The sequence below is a fragment of the Anopheles coustani genome, unplaced genomic scaffold, assembly GCF_943734705.1.
Source record: "Anopheles coustani unplaced genomic scaffold, idAnoCousDA_361_x.2 scaffold_903_ctg1, whole genome shotgun sequence".
Classification (NCBI taxonomy): Eukaryota; Metazoa; Arthropoda; class Insecta; order Diptera; family Culicidae; genus Anopheles; species Anopheles coustani.
Window position 1 is genome coordinate 1 of NW_026525459.1, and position 13,685 is coordinate 13,685.

Genomic DNA, 13,685 nt, shown 5'->3' on the forward strand with positions numbered 1-13,685 from the left:
AATTGTTCTATTTAGCGTGGAATTACCAGTCAATTTGTACATCGTAGATGAGCTGTTAAACTCGTTTCTATGTAGATCCATTTAGTAGCAATTAAAGATTGCAGAACTAAATAGACCATTCAGTTCCTCAAACTATTCTTTCACTTAACAACCTGACCAAATTCGTTTGGTGTGTCGTGTCGTTCTGGTTCTAATAAACCACGTACCTAAGAAGGTATTGCTTTTTTTGAAGGTGCACAACCATCTCATTTTCTCACGAGACGCCACTGGTAAACATACTTTTCAATCAGTTTAGATTGATTGGAGTTAACTAGCAGAGATAGTTCAAAGGTTGTCCAACGTGTCGAAATAGGCCGTACTAGCTCTAACATCGTTGCGTACCATGTTCCTTTTAATAAATACAGCTTATTTAATATCCCCAATGTATTGGGAGCTTACTTAACCATTTCCAATCGAAAAACTTCACATTTTCCCAAATGTTGAATGATTTGTTTGCTGCTATGGTACAAACAAGTTGTTCAAACACAAGATTTCCTTTCAAAGTTGCTTGGTTAATGATAGCAAACGAATGTTCAGTACATCAATATACAGGTACAGGTCATTTTTAGATAATATAATGGCCAGCTCGAAAATAAAGTCTTAACTACTGCAGTATACGACATGCATGAATGTCACGGATAGCTTCTATTTTAAACATCACAAATAAACGTTTTAAGCATCAAACAATGATTTGTAACATTATATCTGAAAGTGAAGTCAATATTCTTAAGCAACTCACTTATCAGCTTTATAACAATGTTCGCCAATGTAACAAATGATTAATAAAACTGTCTTACATCGTTTCCCATCGTATTAACACTGTTTTTAACAACATTTGGTAGTTTGTTACTAACTTTTGTGTCAGTATAGAAACCGGGATCTTTTTTGTTAATATTTTGTAAGGACTTCTGATTACATTCGAGAGACACTAACTCAAAAAACGTTCGACCCATGGTTTGTACATTTGTCTCATAGGTTTAAGAAAGTCTAGGTAATCTTAATGAAATTAAAGTTGTTTTTAATAGAAAATTGTGATTTATAAAATATTTTTGCAGATTTTACCAACCTTTAGAGGGATCATGCAAAACAATTAAGAACGACAAAAGGGACAGTTTTTCTCTCACATTCCAACATTTATCGCTCAAAATAACACAATTTATGCTGCCATTCATCAGTTTTCTTTCATCAAAATCTCGATTATATCATCGGTGGTTTTTATTTCATCAAAAGTCCGCTACTGGTATTATAGCAACTGAACAATCATTGAATCGACTTTCAACGTTTTATCAGATTATTTTTGGGAAATTATGATAAACTATCAATTTCTGTATTTGTTTAAGAAATTTAGGCAGGTTTCTATCAAAAAATTATCGAGAGCGAGCTAACATACCAATATGTTCATGGTAAATCGTGAAAATCCAGGTAGTCTTATAGCAACTGCACAAAGTGTACAGTCCATGTGCCTACATGTCAATTTGTATTTTTACTGTGGTTTATTAAAGTTCAATGTCTGAGGACACAAACTATTAGCATATAAACTTGACTACCCTAGTTAACAGCAAAACAAACACACCATTCCTAGTGCCTTCCGCCATTAAGTGTGGAGAAATACGACAATTACATTGTATGAAAAAGGAATCATCGCTAAGCACAGAGCAATCCCTTTTATCAAGGTATCCACTGAAAAAGGATGAGGACGGAATGGCATGGTGCAACCAGTGTTGAGCTCTGGTACTCTCACGTGTTTCCCAAATATTTACGCGTAACAAGCGCAAGCTAATTTAATAGAATTTCACCCACCGTCATCGTTTACCTATAAAGTTACCCCCACGCATCATTGGTTATTTCGTGCATCATCCAACCCCAAACACAACTTGATGGCCAGCCCGATAGGAACTGCCCGCTCGCTAACCTCCATGTTACCACGACCACGCCCGACATCGATAACGCTCAATCTTGAATTGTTGCCTCGGATTGCCCATTTCCTTCCTGCTTGCTGGCAAACCGACGACACTTAAACCGACATAAACAAACCTTTTATTGTACGTAAAACAGCCATGTGCAGGAACGGTTGATCCTGCCATCATCTCTCGATACGTGGCAAATCAATTTAGCGAAAGAAAGTTTCTAACCAACGGTTAACCCAGCATCAGTGTCAAACGTTAAGGCGTTTAAATTGAGTTCCAATAGTCGTAAATATTCATTTCAACACTTCAACGCTATTTTTGGCAGCGTTGCTGTTTCTAGTTTTCGTATCGTACAACACCCAAGCCAAAATAACAAATCGTTCAGAAACGGGTGTTGGTTATTTGTTTCGACCTTTAAATATGTTTATCATATTTCTCAAGTATTTTATCAATTCTAAGTTAAAGCCTTGACGTATAAATGTGGCGAACCGACCACGACCCTAAGCGACAGGTGGCTTTGTGTTTGATGAAGGAGTTCAAATATGAATGACTTTTTTATCCACAACCATTTACCCATCGAAGCCCCAGGTGTTCAAACGAGCGTTGGGAAATTAAAGGAAACGGCATTTCTCTTACATTCCTTTAACTTGAAGGATTGTTCAATACTACATGCTACCGTGTCCGTTGACATACAAAAACGATGGTCATACCGGGCATGATATACTTTGGGAACACCAATCACTTCCACGTGATGGCTCAAAATTAACCCTTTTCACTGATTTGAGAATCTAAAGATGTCCTTTATTGCTACATTATTGGGTTTTCTTAATCCAATATGATTAAGTTCAAAATGCATGCGTAACCGCTAAAGAACCACACTATAGTCCAACATTCGCCCTTTCTTTAACATGAAAGAAACTCTACTACACATACAAAGCATACACATTCAATAGTTTCGTACTTGCCAGGTACCCATAAACTCTGTTCATGCAGTGTCGTGACAGAATTTATGGTCGCTAGAGATTGTACGATATTTTATCCACAGGAATTCTCCAGATGCGAACCTGTTGATTTCTAACCCTAGGAACGCTATGGAAATGGGACTACAGAAGTAGTTGCACGTGGTGGTTAGTGTTTTATTAATTTAAAAAAATGGCCATTCAAAGCTACACATAAATAGGATGTTAACATATGATGTGTGTGTGATACTCATGCTACATTATTATGGAAAATTTTACTTGCGAAACACTTGATCATGATTAGAATGAGGCATTATCTCTTACTTCTTCAAAAGCAAATATATAAACATCCTTAAACATTTTATACTATTAACCTACCATTAACCGGTCAGCGTAAAATATTACCAGATCTCTATTCTACAGACGTGTGTTTACAGAGTTTTTCCAAGTTGAATCAAATGTTCAACAAAAAAAAATTACAGTAATATGCATCTGCATTTAGACTCAATCCGACTTAAAATATCGTTTTGTTAAACCTAAAACAATCTTGGATAAAAATATAAACAAAAAAAATATTTTGGCGGGTGAATATATTTTCAAACGCTGTATATTTGTAGAACCTGAAATTATATTACGGGTATTTTTCAAATTTTTGTTGAGAGAGCAGTCCCGAAAAGAAAGGGTACAAGCAAGCATGATCCAAAAATAATGTGTTCTTCTATTAATCATTTCCTTTTCTTTAAAGCTAATTTTCAAATACATTTTTTCTGAAACCAAATATTTTCTTGTCTTGGAACATTGCTAAAGTTGATTTAGCATATAATACAGAATTCAAATAAAGCTTCTTGAGGTGTTTGCATAATTTTTTGTAACCTTGAATTTTGTTGTTTATTCAAGTACGATAAAACGCAGAAATACTTTAAGGAAAAATTCTGTAGAAATATGATTTGTTGGAATGTCTCGTCGGACTGCTACACATATAATGTAGCATCATTGAATGTCACAGCATCCCGACGAACAAAGTTGCGCGACGGCGAGTTTAGGAGCAACAATTTCCATACAAAACGCCCGGGCGATGAAAGTGCTACCCCAGTGCTCCTCTCCGCGAGTCTATACTTGCAAGCGGTAGCACAACATCGTTGACCCGATGTAACAAGAATATCCATGTTGCGCTGTTTTTCCGAGCAAAACACCGCGGCGAAGCGATGCATCAGGAGGAATTTCCCCATCCCACCCCTGACGGACCCATACTTGCTGGCAACATCTTCACACACGACAGCGAGCGTGCGAGCAACAGGCCGTTGTGTTTAAAAAATCATCGTGCCGCGCTGCAGCCTGAACGCGCGTTCACGCATGTGTTCGTTTTTTCGTCGGGTACAAGATCGCGTACATTCAACACAAAGCGGTCGAAAAAAGCAGGCGTACAATGGCGGTGCCCGCATCGCCAATGTTTACATTTTTACTACACTGAATCTTTCGATCGTAGAAGCCATTGCGTTTCAAAAGTGATGAACAGTTGGTGTGTAAAAACTTGGTGCCAGTGCAAGTGAAAGTATGCTCCTGCAGAATAATGTGCAAATTGTGGTTATCAAACATAACCCCATCGGGCTTGAAGTGATTTCTTCAAAGACGATCAGGATGGTATATCAAAACGCGTAATGTGTTCGGTTTATTGATGTTTGTTTTCTTTGCAGTTGGCCGTTCTATTCGAAATAATCAACGGTAATATCGTGATCAACCATACGAGCTTCACGAAAGAGGATACTATCGGTGCAGGGTATAGGAAAGTAGCGATATGGTTCGCTTGTTTACATCGAGTGGCCATAGCCTTTGAGGATACGATATATCTCGTGAAGGATGGTCTGCAATTCAACTTGTGGTCATTTGAATGCATTGGATGAGAAGCAGGTGTTTTGGGGGCTCCTTCTGTAAAGCTAAGAAAGTAAAATCTCGTTTCTTCGTAGGTTTGTGAAGAAGGATAGAATATCAGCTCTTTTATCTGCAATCAACAATACTACAATCCACCTGCAGCATAAATTAACCTACTAAACGCACCATTCAATCAAATCTAGATAGCTGGAGGAAATACATGGAAGTATTTAGCAAGGAAGCAAGTAGATTGAAGTGATGGTGTGAGCAAGCAGTGTTATACGTTTGATTGTTTTTGATTTGTTTTTTTCAGAATGTGCTGTTCTTACATATATCATCGTGCTGTACAAAATAACGATCAATGTGAAGAAGACACCATCGGTGGCGATCGCAGTAAACATGCCAACGAAGGGATTGTTTATCGGCGTGGAGTGTGAATATTACATAGGTAAGCGATTTTAAAATTTGCCATCATAATTATCATATTATAGATCTAGTTGTTTGACTGAGTGTTATCACTATATGGTATTGTATGTTCTATCTAAGCCTATACATGCGAGAGTGTGCATCAGTTAATCGTTTTCAATCCCCACTACGATGTTCTCCGCGCACGTTTATCTATGCCAATGCAATATGGCATTTTTTCTATCATGTTGTCGTTCTATTTGCTGTATTGAGTGCTATTGTGTGATTTCGCTATACATACAAATGCTATTCAAAATTTCCCTCATTGCTCTACAGCTATCTTGTAGGGACGATTGATATGCAGTGCAGTTTGTTGATTTTAACGATTGTACACATTACCAAGCAAAAACCATATATGCCTATGTTAAATTACATGTTCATAGACGTAAGGTTGTAAGATGGCCTGGCACAATATCGTTTGTTTTGCTAATAACGTTACAGCCGATAACGATTGTTTACATTACAATAATGATGGCTATTTGCTCCAAAAGCGAATGCATGTGGACTTCATTTACCAATTGGGTTAGCCGAAATTTCTTATACGTATGAATGGAAAATGTTCAAAACTGTTTTCGTTCATCTTTACTTCTAAAAATCTCACTGTTAAAGTAGTTTAGGTTAAATTGCAAGTGATTGTCATTTGAATAGAAACCTAGCTTAATAGTGATTATTAAATTGTTCGATAAATATGCCATTGGCTTGACCCATTGTCAAAAATGTTTTTAAGAGAGAGATGGCTTCGCTTGTTTTCTCGTGCGAGCCGTAATTATATAAAAGGATTACTTTATGTAAAATAATCCTATCCATCATAGATAAATTATTTTTAAAAAAGATGGCATATTTTCTGTCAAAACTCTACCGTTGAAGTGCTATGAAGAAATGTGCCTGATGTGTAAAACGTACCTGCGACTACGAATTCTTGATAGTTGAAGTGCTATGAAGAAATGTGCCTGATGTGTAAAACGTACCTGCGACTACAAATTCTTCCGGACGTCCATTCGCTTTTATGCTCTCTGTGTGATAAGTTGCAAGTGAGATATATTCGTGGTTTTACATTCATTTCGTCAGTGCAAATAGGTTTTGTGTTTGCTCAGGATATGGCCTACGTTCTGTATTCGCGCCGTTTGAGGCAAACTTCAAAAATCTACAAGGATACCGCTGCTCGGACGAGAAGAATGGAAATAGCTGGTGCCAGCGTAAACATTCGTTCTTCAACTAGTGAGCCAGTGGCTAGCACCTCAACCTACGAGCCAATACTGGAGCTTCCAGAGTTGTTGGAAATGTATGAAGAAAGTCATTGCGAAAGAAATGAAGAAAACCATGACCACCCCGATGAGTTATATGACATAGAAACAACACCTATGGAAGAATGTCTGCGATTTTGGGCTCTTGAAACGAACCAAACCCATGTTGCTCTGAACAAAATTCTTCGAATTTTGCGCATAAAAACAACATTTCGACTGCCGAAAGATGCACGGACTATTCTCAAGACACCATCCATCAAAGCAAACATTGTACAAATAGACGGTGGGAGATTCTGGTACAACGGTGTAAACAAATGTATCCAGAATAGATGCCGGTAAGTCTACCCAACTATCGTTCAGCGATCCATAGAATGTTACTTAGAAATGCTAAACCGTTTTCATTCTTACTTTTAGGGCCATGAATCTCAACATCAACACGATGAGTTTGTACGTTTCGGTTGACGGTCTACCACTGACCAATAGCAGTAAAATGCAGTTCTGGCCTATTCTGATCAGCATAGCAGAATTGCCTACCGTAGCACCGATGCCGGTGGCTATCTTTTGCGGGCTAAGAAAGCCGGAGAAGGTAGAAGAATATCTACGTCCACTTGTGTCGGAACTGAATGAGTTAATGACGGACGGCATTCGCATCCAGGACAAGGCAATAAACATTAGAGTCCGGGCTTTTATTGCTGATACACCAGCAAGGGCGTTTATTAAAGGTAATGATTTATTCTCTGGCAATCATTCATCACATTTTGTACACACTAATCACGCTTTTATTGCTTCGTTTTTTTTCTGTTACAGGTGTAGTCAACTTTAACGGTCTCCAAGGATGCATCAAGTGTGTTTCTCAAGGACAAAGAGTAAACAACCGCACTATTTTCAGAGGAATTGATGCCGAGAAAAGGACCGATGCGGTTTTCCGTCAAGGAGGTTATTGGCCTGATCATCAGAAGCACCTCACCCCACTTCTTGACTTACAGCACTTCAACATCATTGACGGAGTTATAATTGCCGACAGACTTCATCTGATGGACCTGGGAGTTACCAAAAAGCTTTTAAAGAGGTGGAAAAATGGCGAATCAGGATTCCATGGAAAGCTGACAACAACGCAATACACGAACATCTCGTTGGCGTTAGAAGAAATACGGCTACCGTCCGAATTTCGTCGTCCTCTCCGTTCTTTGGAGTATTTAGAAGATTGGAAAGGAAGCGAATTCGGTGCATTCCTGCAGTACGCCGGAGTCGTCGTCTTGAGGGGAAATATTAGCGATGCTCAGTACCAACATTTCATGTTATTGTTTTGTGCCGTTACAATGTTATCAACGGAAGCATACAAAGTGTATTGGGCCACGGCGAAGAATTTTTTGGATAAATTTGTGCTGGAATACGAAGGAGTGTACGGTCCAAACGGTTTAACCAGCAACGTACATAACTTGCAGCATGTCTGCGATGACGTGTGTCGGTTCGGTGCACTACCTGACTTATCTTCGCACCAATTTGAAAATTACCTTGGCCATCTAAAAATTTTGTTAAGGCATGGATACAGAAACCTTGAACAGGCCATAAATAGGCTTTCTGAATTAGACTATTTGTATACCCGAAGAGCAAGCTCGAAGACAAAATTCCCATGTTTACAAAAAAGCGGGGGAAATATCACTGCTTCTATAAGACCCGGATTTGATCTTAAAAATAATACCAGGGACGGGTGGTTTCTGACCACCGACAATTGGGTTGTCCAAATGACCACGGGAGAAATAAGTAACGAAGATATAGTTATAGGAGGAAGGAAGATTTTAGTTTGTAGGGAATTATTTTATAAGCCAATTAGTTCGTTCGCTATGAACATATCCATAGGGAATAGGAATGATTTGAATGAAGACATTGAAGAATGGACTGTATCTAGTATTAAATGTAAACTTGCGGCAATCCGCTTAGATCTATTGGAAAATTTAGTATTTATTCCTTTAGTCCATACTTTTAAAACGTAAGTGTAAATAAAGACTTGTAATATAGTTAAACATTGTTTATTTTTATTGCACCTTAATCACAAGATTTTGAATTTGACTATATTGCATATAGTCTCTTAATTTAAAAAAGGAAATGAGAAAAGTAGATTGTAGAAAAGAAAATGAGATCATCAAAAACCATCTTTTGTAAACCTGTGGGCCGTAGATTTGATCCTCCCAGTTATTTTTGCCCTTTCGACTGCATGATGTATTTTTTTTTTTAAATAATCACAGACTTCTCGAAGGGTTGGGATAAAAAATTCCGTTTTTCCTAATTCTACAAACAAATCTATCACATTTTTGTATTGCGAAAAGCATATTTTTTTTGTGCCACACTTGGCCCTTCCTGTCCAGCTGCACTTAGCTAAAAATTGCTTGTCGAAAACCACGTCCAAGGCTTGATGTATTTGGTAATACATTTCGCCACACTCAATTAACGATTTGATTCCGCCTGCTGTTTCTCTTCTGTATGCACCACTTTCATCTCCCAAATCTCTTTCTAATTTTTCAAGTTCCTCCACGTCTGCAATTTTCTGGAACACAAAAAGCCTTTCTGCTGTAGGATTTGCCCTGTTAACCGGTCGTAATATGTCCAATATATAGTTCAACGTGGTTTGCATAGTGTCGATTTTTTTGCTTAACGTTGAACAACAGCATGGTTGGTTCGTAGATCCGTTTGAATTAGCTGCATGTGTATCTGTAAAAACAATTGTTCACATATCACGTTGTTCATTTTAAAAGTAATCGTTTTACTTACGTTGCTTCTTTGCAGGTGCGGTATGGATACTTTGGGACGGCGACAAATGAGTTGATATGTTGGTGGCAGCGGAAGGAATCGTATGACTAGAAACCGAAGGAACGACTGCTAGAAGGTGAAACAAAAAGCCATGAATCCATCGTTACGGATACATCAATCGAATCATGATTCGTTTTACTTACGTTGTTTCTTTGCAGGTGCGGTGTGGATAGTTGCCGAAGAATGAGTTGATGTTACGGAGGAAGCGGAAGGATTCGTACGATTAGAAACCGAAGGAACGACTGCTAGAAGGTGTCAAAAAAGCCATGAAACTATCGTTATGGATACGTCAATGGAATCATGATTCGTTTTACTTACGTTGTTTCTTTGCAGGTGCGGTGTGGATAGTTGCCGAAGAATGAGTTGATGTTACGGAGGAAGCGGAAGGATTCGTACGATTAGAAACCGAAGGAACGACTGCTAGAAGGTGTCAAAAAAGTCGTGAATCCACGGACATATGCCGATGCATATTAACAATACTCACCAATAAATGAAGCTGGTGTGCTACCATCTGCTCTAACCAGAAACTCCAAGTGAGGCCCTTGCATGCCAACTAGATAAAAAATCAAATTCATTAGCAAACTTAAATCAATTGACCATATACGTTTCAGCTTACCGCTGGTTGGTGTAGCATTATCCGCATTAGTCCGTTTTGCTGCAGAATTAACATACGGAGAAGCAGATGAAGCGTGGGCCGGCGAAGGAACGGATGCTGGAATATAATCGAAAGCAAAAGGGATTAATGTACCTTTTCCCACTGATTACCTGGATAAGCCATAAAAGTAAGGGTCATTTACGGTTGGTTATGAATGAAACCGCAATAACACTTTCTTTTCTGATTTATCCGTCATGTTTTAGCTACCTGGACGTGGTGCACCACTTTTCGAGGACTTCGACGGCGGGATCTGTCCCTTTTCTTTCAACACCCGAGAATTCATCGTTTTAATTATTTACTTGTTTTAAACACAGCCACTTGAGTCAAAATTTTAGTCCGAATGATTTAACCCGGCTCGTTGGTTTTTCTACCCGCCTCATGCCGGTGCTGTACGCGTACGCTTACTTGCTCTGTCTGACTGTGTATGTTCATTGATGAAATAAACGAGACGTTTCCACTAACACAACCAAACATTGTCTAGAATGAAAATTGTACCCAACTTGAACGAAACATCGCATACCACACAAAAACACCGCGCATTGTATAAAAAACATCGCGTCACGTCGTTTTTGTCACGCAACCTACATATTTCGCAGGTTCCATCAGTACTCTGATGATACCATGAAAAACACTCTTTTGATAGTGCAACATGCGTATTTTTGTTACTCGGGATGTTGCGCATGTTGCAAATTTTCAAATCGCCTACAAATCGTTATCACTGGAAGGATTCGCGAACTGGATCATGCTGCGAGTAGGTGGAGTTGTATGTTTCGGTTCTCCCTATATAAGACAAAGCTGATCCCGCGCAAAGCTGGCAGTTACTGTTGGTACGTTGCCATCGACGCTCCCTATAATCAGTAGAGGTATTACTTTCGTTTCGGGTAGTGTCCAGCGCTGTGAACATTTTCTAGTGGAATTGTACAAACTATTTCATCTTTTTCGTTTACTTCATTTGCGTGCATCGACTACCAGCATTTTGTGTGTGACCGGATTGTGAAGTGAAAGAGCATTGCATATAGCATACTAAAAGCAATAGTGAAAATAGCGTTTATAATTCAATTTGCAGCACATGGATTTTTAATTAATTTATTCGCTTCTATTTTACACTACACTACGATACCCTTAAGGTATAATAAATTTAAAACTAAGCATATAAAAACTAGCCAGTGAAAATGATCAGCAAGTGTCGTTATGGGACAAGACTCCGGGTTATGATGGCGATACTTGTGATCACATGTTTGTGCTTTCAGCACGTGAAAGGTATTAAAATTAGTATATGTACCGCAACATAGAAAATGTATTAAATAAATTGATGGCTTTGAAAAGTTAACTTTATATGATTCCCTTACGTCTATTCTAACAGCTCTAAGTTTGGTTTAATTTCCATGTGTTTAATACACAGCCAGAGCCTTAAAATATATTTTTAAAGGTAATCGCAAACCTATTTTTTTAATTGGTTTTCAATGAAAATATAATTGTGCATTGATGAACATTTCATGATAACAAAAGATTGTTACATAGAAAATCTGGATGTATGGCTTAGAAGACATAGTCAACACATTGTTATACAGTATAGAGAACGGTTTTTGCTACATTAAGTAGGAATTATCCATAAAAATCTTCCTGGATATGATATACACGATTCCATTTTTTCTCTACGTCCGATGAAAGGAAAATGTTCTTTGATTAACCACCAGTGTATGTGGAAGAATTCATTTTCATGTTTGATACCCTTTTGTTTATCCACGAGAAGCCAAAGGCCAAGCTCGAAGGCTATGATGATAAGGCGTGCTCCGTCAACATAGCACCTTGCACACAAAGTGCCAAAGCCTCCGTAAAACAATTGCTCAAAGGCGCATTATTCCATCCAGCCTACCATCAGGAACCCATCGACAAGAACACATTCGCGACCAAAGGTTGCGTCATGTATGTCTTCTGTTGCGTTTCGGTTTTCATTCAACATTCGCTCCTTTCAGTCAGGGTTTTTTACTTTATTCGGTGACGTCACCAACCCGCTTAACCCGGTAGAGTTGGGGAGAAATTTGTTCTCTCCTCAGTTAACCCTGTTCAGTTTTTTTCTCCATAAAAAGCTTAAGGGATACAGAAAAGATACAAACCCTTCTACTAGCTTCTGCTATGTCTTTTTCGATTTGTTTGCATTGATCTAAGCCCACGGCGACGACAAATATTTTAACTCAGGGTCAACACATGGGTGCATATAGGACTTTTCAGCGGATATGTTTAATATGAGCTGTGTGTAATACGGGTTGCATAGACACAAAAATGTAAATAGTTTATTTTTTACATCCGCAAGCCCACCCACGATGTTCTTATACTTCGATGTTCAGAAAAAAAAATCAACTTTTCGTTAGATCGGGTAGACTATCAAGGGCCGTGCTGTTCCCGAAAGCCATCCTTTAAGACAAGTTCCGTTCAGTTACATCGACCAACCCCAATGTACATAAGGATGCACTTTCGTGAAATTTAAAAATAATACTGAGGATATGGGGACAAACAATACGCGTCACATCATAAACGCACTTACTAAAGCTTATGAAAAGTGATGGGTTTGTTATAAAGATGACAATGCATGACAACATGTTTCATTCGTGCAGTTCCAATTTCACCTGATCTATGGAATGGATAAAGAATGACCTCAAAACGCGTGGAGCACAAAAAAAATTTCAAATATTTTATTTCATATTTTATAATAATCTTGATTCTGATGTCTAAACATTTCTGGATTTTCTTACATATATTCCAGAATCATCCAAATTGAAAACTGAAACCAACTCAAACAATCTTTCCGTATCGACCAAAATTGGTGCAATGTGTCATGTTACCTAATTGACCAAGGTTGTACCTTTTCCATGCCCCTGCTGGCTATGGTTGAATGTGCGTCATCGTTGCAAAGATATCAAAAACTACTACATTAGTAGATGTAGATGAAATAAAGTACGCTCAAATCGGAAGCCTACGGAAGGAAGGACTACAATAGCAAAAGTTCGAACAACACCTGGAGTAGCAAAATGAATGAGAAAGTGTTGATAAATCGATAGCATGCTGACTACTACAACTTGCCGATGTCATATACTCTGCTGGTCGACTCCATAAATTAATCATGTGCTACGGTTTATTGCTGGTATCCGAATATAACATCCTAGCTTATCAAGTCATGTAGCAGATCTCGCAATAAACCTCCCCGAAAATAGTAATTACTCTTTTATCAGTGGTCAAACTATGAGCTCATATAGCAAGAAAGCACAAACAGGAGTCGTACTTGGATAAAAGGGTCATGCAGCGTAACAAGTTAGAGTCACGTGTATATGTAATTTTATTGTTTTCTTTGTCGTTGCATTGAAATGTTTATTAAATATTATTTTCAACCCATAAAATCCTTCTATAAATCAGTAAAAAAGAGAATTTTCAACGATGTTTTGAGCACTTATTGATTCATTTTGTTATTTCACCAAACTCCGAAGGTTCTCCTTACAAAACTATCCCTGAGTACGTGCTGTTCTAGAGTGAAAGGGTCAAATCTGTTCATTAAGAAGATATTAATTCTCGTATTAATAATAATCTTAGATACATTGAAATTTTAATCGATGCACGTGTTTTTGTCCAAAAGCTAAATATTTCGTGGCCAATCATATTTTAAGGCATACGTGTACTTTTAATGTCAGCGTTGAACGGAAGTAAACAAACGGCGCTCCCATGTGACCAAACAAACGTTTTGATT

General features: G+C 38.2%; 1 long non-coding RNA gene across 1 annotated transcript; it reads left to right on the top strand.

The window, feature by feature from the left end:
• The first annotated feature begins 5,092 nt into the window (after positions 1-5,092).
• LOC131271317 (uncharacterized) lies at positions 5,093-10,360 on the top strand. Its single transcript, XR_009180114.1, has 6 exons — positions 5,093-5,222; positions 9,268-9,367; positions 9,450-9,543; positions 9,625-9,824; positions 9,903-10,073; positions 10,150-10,360. It is a non-coding gene; the product is annotated as an uncharacterized LOC131271317 (long non-coding RNA).
• Positions 10,361-13,685: the final 3,325 nt, after the last annotated feature.